We start from the raw sequence: 7,336 nt of genomic DNA on the forward strand, positions 1-7,336 counted from the left end.
ATTACTAATTAGCTCCTGATGATAAGTAATGGAAACACAAAGTGGGCCCCACCTTTTGTCCCTTCTCCGACGTGGCACTTAAGGTGGGTTTGCGTACGCCGTTTGTGTAACTCCGTTTTCCTTCTTTGGATTTTTCCTATTTCCGTTGTGTGTAGGTGGTTGTTACCCAATTTAGGTGACACGTTTTCTTTTTTTGACTGATCTAAAAAGAATGTCATCTTTCTGTATTTAGAAATAATTTAACTGTATGAAATGATTTACAGATACATAAATATCTAACACTTATTTTGGATCACAAATTTCAAAAGTTTTTTTGTCTTTTTTAAACTTCGTGTCAAATCAAATGATGTCACGGGACGGAGGGAGTATCATTTTGATTTAAGCTTTTAGAAAATCGGTTTTTGGAAGAGCAATTTTAGAGAAAGTTGTATGTGTTGGATAATTTTTTGAAAGTATTTTTGAGGAGCAAATGAAAAAATATACTAAAAAGAATGATATTGGGACTTCAATTCAATTTGCATTCGGTGTTTCAATACCCGCTTTAAGATTTCAATTAATTTAAGATATCCCCGCATACGGTACAAAAAGAGAAAGTGTTCTTTACACGAATTTCTTTCAAAGAACATGATTAAAAGTGGAGAGATTTTGTCCATTCAACCAAAATCTTTGGTAACTTGAATTGAGAACATATGTCAATCTTATAAATTGCGATATCATTTAGTCTAGAAATTTATATATTAGGGGGCACATTTTTATTTCTTAATCATATCTTTTGAATAGTAGGAAAGAAAAAAAAAATTACAGAGAAAGTGATTTTCTTATTTTTGATATGATATTGAATGTCATTTTGCATGAAAATTCAATAATTTTTCACGGAAAATGATTTATATATATATATATATATATATATATATATATTTTAAAAATTTGTTCTTAAAAGTTTGTTTTCTTTTTCTTTCATTTTTTATGCTTAAACTCTTTCATTGGCTTGCCATGTTAGCTATGCATGAACTATACGCTCTTTTATATTTTTTACATTTAGTTAGATTGTTTGTGAAAGGTTTAATAGGCACAATATGAGCATATATAGATAGAGTATTCCATATAACGATCCTAGTTAAGATATTTAAATACAACTTGGAGCTAAATTTGAGCTGCGACTATGTATTTGGTCGACAAACAACCTATGATATATATTGGATAAAGCCAGTTATGCATGCTATAACTTCTCTAATTGTTTGGAACTATTTTCCTTTAAGATAAACGAAGGGTGTGTTTGGTACCAAGGAAAATGTTTTCCATGAAAAATATTTTCTTAGAAAATGTTTTCTTTAAAAATAAGTGGGTTTCTTACTTATTAGTGTTTGGTATGTAAGCAAAATAAAATATTCTAAAAGCATTTATATCTAATCTAGCAAATATACTATAAGGTGGGATGGGTGTTCTGGGATGGTCAAGGAGGTGGGGGTTGGGGGCGTTGTGTGGTTGGGAGGAGACAATAAATTTGGAATGTCACTTATAGACTTATTTTTCCTACTTTCATTAGGAAATCATTTTCCTCATTTCAATTACGGAACTTGTTTTCTTAAAAAAAATATTTTCCAAGACATTTTGACCAACCAAACATGAAAAAATTGAAAAACCTTCATACCAAACACACCCTAATCAGTACTCCTTTACCTAATTTACGTGACATTTTTTTTTCTTCTTAGTCAATCTAAAAAAGATGACATCTTTACATATTTAGGTAACAAATTAACTTTAAACGTTCCAATTTACCTTAATGAAATGATTTCTAACCACATAAATTTCTATTGTCCTACTTATGTTAGAGAATACAAGTTCTACAACTTTTAAGAGTAGAACTATACATAATTGATTATCATGAATTTACAATCCATTATGCAGTGTCCGGCCTCTCGACATACATATATTTGGGTACGTTGTATGTTCATGATTAACGTCAGTCTCAAATTAGTTGTACGTAGTTTCTTGCCAAATACTATTAGACTCGCTATATGAGTTTGGTCCATCAATTTAAACGTGTTATTTGTATACAAGAAATGACACGTTACGTTTTGCATGAAAATTGAGTTTAGAGCACCAAATACTATTTTAAGTTTGGTATTTATGACAAATGTGTATGGCCGGTACCATTTATCTGCACTGAGTATTTACACCTAATTAGATAATTAACCTTAAGTATAACCAAGCCAAAGTAAAAAATGGATATTACTTTATAGTCATTCCCTTTGTTTTGTTAATTCTTAAAATTAATTATTTTGTTAGGTGTAAACACCCAGTGCGAGTAAATATTTACCCGGACAATGGTAATGTGTTTTGATACTTTATAAAACCTTCGGTTTCCGGAATGTGTTAGTGTTTGGAAATTAATAAGATGGTGCATTTACAGTTCCGCCTTTGAATTAGGTGCCTCTACTAAAAATAAACATAAGGAAATAAAACGAAAGCTATGACAAAACAACAGTTGAAATGTCACATTTTAATTACTTAAAATGAATGACATCTTAGCGGATGTCATTTTACTTTAGTGTGTAATCATTTAGTTGAATTTAGAACGTTTTGCCTAAATTTCCCTTTCCTTAGGTGTTCATATTTGGTACATAGTAGAAGTTCACTGCACGCTAAGCATATTTAGGCAGAAACAGAAATCAAATTGATACTAATTTACTAGAAAAAAACATAATCATTTACTCAAATCTTTCTTCTTGATAATTGCATGTAATTGCAGTTGATTAATTTTTTGGACACTGACAATTTGAGGAAAAAAAACAAAACTTGAAGTTAGAAAATTAAAATTTCTTGGTCCCTTAGGTGGTTGAATCTCTAATTCTGAAATTTCTTGGTCACCTTTGGTGGTATATTTCTTTCTTCAGTGTGCTCAACATTTTTTTTTTTTTTGGTAATTAGCTTTTCATTAATCACCAAAGAGAGAATTTACAAATCCAAGCTAGTTTTTGCTCTACTAGCTATCTCACTACTGTAAAGGCAAGCCTTCTACATAACTAACTCATCAAAAAGTGCACCTATCTAATAATATTCTAGCCGAAATTGGAGCTCTAATACTGCATATACATGCCACATTTTTTGCCAAACACCCTAGCATTCCTTTACGCCCAAATTGCATGTATGAATTCAAAAGTTTCAAGATATTTGCAGTCTTTCTTATTAGCCACGCATGCAGTCCAGTCCATGACTGGTCCGACGGGCCTGCTACGTTCAGCCACTGGAGGAGCCTCTTCCATATACTTTTGGTCATTGCACATTCAGCAAATAAGTGATCTCTCGATTCTGGGCTCTGCTGGCACATAACACACATTGGATCTAGCTGCATTTTCCATTTTAAAAGCCTATCCACCGTAAGTAGTCGCCTGTAGCCACATTGTAAATATGGCTTTTGGCCTAGCTGCATTTCTATACATTAGTCCTTTCCATGCCACTTTAGGAAACTCCCCTAGTAATTGTAGATAGATCTGTCGTATCATACTCGTTTTCCCCATCGGAGCCTGTTGGATGTATTGCAACTTGTCTCTAGCATTTAGTATTTTTCGAATCATCCAGCATGCTTGTTGAGGAATTCTCATGGTTTCCACAGATTGTTCTTTGATATAGTAGCTATGTAGCCACCGAATCCATAATCTATCTTGTTTGTTGGCTAGGTCCCAGCAAGTTTTTGTCACTGCTGCCTTATTCCACATCTTGAGATTTATTAGATTCAGCCCACCTGCAGCCTTTGGAGTACACAGTTTGTCCCAAGAAACCAACGCTTTCTTGGTAATAGTATTTGTCCCTGTCCAGATGTAGCTTCTACAGTAACTCTCTATTGCTTTCAAAATTCTGGCAGGGATGATGAATAGCTGGGCCCAGTAAGCTTGAATACCAAAAATCACTGTCTGAACCAATTGGACCCTTCCAGCATAAGAGAGTTTTTTTGCTGTCCAAGAAGAGATTTTTGCTACTATCTTATCTACTATTGGCTGCCACTGTAGCGCATTGAGTTTTTTAGTATCCAGTGGGATGCCCAGGTATTTAAAGGGGAGATTGCCCAAAGTGTAGCCAAGTACCTGCTGTAGTTGGGTCTTCTCAGTGTCTGTCAAGCCTCCACAGTACAGCGAACTCTTGGTCATATTTGCTTGCAATCCTGATGCTGAAGTAAAGGTTTTGAATTTCTCATGTAATATAGCAATCGAAGCAGTGTCCCCTTTAGCAAACATTAACGGATCATCCAAGTTGAGTGATATCTAATTTTTTGCATTTGGGGTGATATTTATATTGTTTATTCTTCTTTAGATCCATCAGGTTCCTACTTAAATACTCCATAACAATGGCAAACAGGAAAGGGGACATGGGGTCCCCTTGCCTAAGGCCTCTCGCTGCATCAAATGGTTTTGTAAGTTCACCATTAACCAGTATTGAGTAATTCACTGATGAAACACACGCCATCACCCACCTTGTGAACCTGGCTGGGAACCCCAAACATTCCAGCATTTGCTCTAAAAAGTACCAATCAACCGTGTCATAAGCTTTTTGAATGTCAACCTTTATCATGCATCTGGGAGAAATATTCTTCCTGTTGTAGGCTTGCACTAATTCATGTGCCAATATCACATTATCCGCCACCTTCCTGCCAGGAATAAATCCTGCCTGAGTATCAGATATAATTGTTGCTATCACCTTTTGTATTCGGCTAGCCAGTACTTTGGCAATCAATTTGTATAATACTGTGCAGCACGCAATGGGCCTATATTCCTTGATGCTTGCTGGATTTTGGACTTTAGGCAGTAGAGTAACTACTGTGCAGTTAATTGTCTTCAGCATATTTCCAGTTTCAAAAAATCCCTTGACCGCATTACATACATCTTTTTTAATTATTGGCCAGGTTTTCTTGAAAAATAGAGCATTGAACCCATCAATTCCCGGTGCCTTGTCATCTCCTATGTTGGCCAAGCCTTCATAGATCTCGGCTTCAGTTACTTCTGCTATAAGTTGCAACTGTTGTCCGTGTGTTAGAGTAGGACCATTTCTCATCGTGATGTGGTTGACGGCAGTAGTGGTTGTCGCTGGTGTGCCCATCAGCGTCTTGTAGAAGTTTACAACCTCAGCTTTTATATCTGCTGGTTGTATGAGCTTTACTCCTGCCAAAGATATGAGTTCCACTATTTGCTTTCTATGTGTCCTCTCCTTCATTATAGCTGTGAAGTATTTAGTATTTGAATCACCTAGCTTGATCCACGTTGCTCTTGACTTTTGCTGATAGATGCTCTCTTCGATTAGGGACCATTTTTCCAACTGCAGTAGGGTGTTTTTTTCAGCCACGGCAAGAGTATCGGAGTATTGAGTTGTCATTCTAGACTGAATGTCCTTTAGTGTAGCCCGATATTGATCAATCTTCTCTGTAACTCCTCTGAAACTGCTATTATTAAGTAGCTTCAGTCTCGGCTTTAGAGCTTTCAAATTATGCCAAACATCTTGCATTTCCTTGCCTTTCCTACCCTCAAGCCAAGTGTTTTTGATTAAGGGCAGAAATGCTTCATGACTCGCCCAGACATTAAAAAATTTGAATGGTGCTTTAATCCTCTGATCAGTTATTTTGATGTCTAGAATCATGGGGGAATGATCCGATATAAAAGGGAGTCTATAATCCACCTTTAGGTGCCCAAAGTGAAGCATCCAATCATCATTCCCAATTGCTCTATCGAGCCTGCTATAAACTCTATCTCCTCCTTGTTGCTTATTAGACCAAGTGTAATATTCCCCCATCCATGACAGTTCATTCAGTTGAAGTAGCTGCATACACTCGGAGAAATCTTTGATCTCCACCCTTGTCACTGGAGCTCCATATAACCTATCTTGAGCTTGAAGAATAGCGTTAAAGTCTCCCCAAATGACCCACGGCTTAGTTATTTGAGGTGCTAGCTGTCTCAGAGCCTGCCATAATTGCTTTCTTTGTTCTATGGTGTTGTAGCCATAGATGACTGTCATGGCACAATTAAGTTGCTGATCCCTACTATGTACATCACAGTGCATATATTGAGCCTCCTTTGCATTGACATGAACATCATATACCCTGTCATCCCATAGTATCCAGATTCTCCCATTACTAGCTGCAGTATAATTGTGTTCCAGTTTCCAACCAGGCGCTATTCTATTAGCTATACCCGCTGCATTATTTTCTTTAACTCTAGTCTCCACTAATCCTACTAATTTGATAGAATTTTCTTTAATATAGGTACTTAGCTCCTTCTGTTTGTACCTCTTATTGGTACCCCTTATATTCCAAGCTAGCCAAGCCATCAAACTTGTATGGAAAAGCCCCCTCCCTTATCGGGAGGAAATAAATTTGCCACCACAGCATTGTCATTTGGTTTCTCTATCAACTCCCCATGTTCCGAACTAGGACAGGATATAGGATTTTCCAGGGTTGCTCTGTCAATGTCATCACTATTAGCTAACATAGCCCCTTGAGTACGCAAAATAGCTGCTGTATTAGCCTCCCCTGATTGCCCTAATTCCTTTTCCTTTTGGCTATCATTTTCATTCTTGCCTTCCCCATCTTGTTGAGTTTGTGCACTGGCATAATCAGTAGATTTTGGCCCTAGAATCACCGGCTGCTGCTCTTCTCTAGTCTGCCATTGTTGTATTGGTTGTTTCCTCTTCTTTGGTTGGTGAGCCTGCTGCTTATGAACCCTTTGTTGTTGAGGAGGTGCGGTGTTCTTGTTGATACAATTATGCCCCAGTTTTAAGCACTTCTCACAGTATTCAGGCTTCCATTCAAAAACCACTTGTTGCTGGAACACCTGCCCACTTGGATCCATCACAGATATGAAATCAGGCACTGGCCTGGTTACATCAACTTCTATCAGCATTCTCGCATATGAGATCCGCGTCTGATTTGTGGTACACTCATCCGCAAACAACGGGATTCCTAAGGTGCTGGCTATTTTGCTCAATGAGACACTACTCCAACAACTTACTGGCAGCTTAGGCAATTTTACCCAGAGGGGTATTGCAGTGAGGAATTCAAAGATTAAAGTCGAAGTTGGGACACCATTTCTTCAAAATCAGAGGTCTATTATTGATACTATATGGCCCTGCATAGAAAACTTCATGCATATCTTCCACTGAGTTGAATTTCACCACATAGTACCCATCATCATGAGAGTATAATTCAGGGGAGGATACCGACGACCATGTCTGGTTAATATATCTTTTCATCGCATTATAGCCTGGCTTTTCCCCTAAAATGTAGACGATTAGAGCGCTCTTCCATTTTGCTTCCTCTTGTTCTATCTCAGATTTGTCTAATTTGACTAGT

The sequence above is a fragment of the Lycium ferocissimum genome, chromosome 11, assembly GCF_029784015.1.
Source record: "Lycium ferocissimum isolate CSIRO_LF1 chromosome 11, AGI_CSIRO_Lferr_CH_V1, whole genome shotgun sequence".
NCBI lineage: Eukaryota > Viridiplantae > Streptophyta > Magnoliopsida > Solanales > Solanaceae > Lycium > Lycium ferocissimum.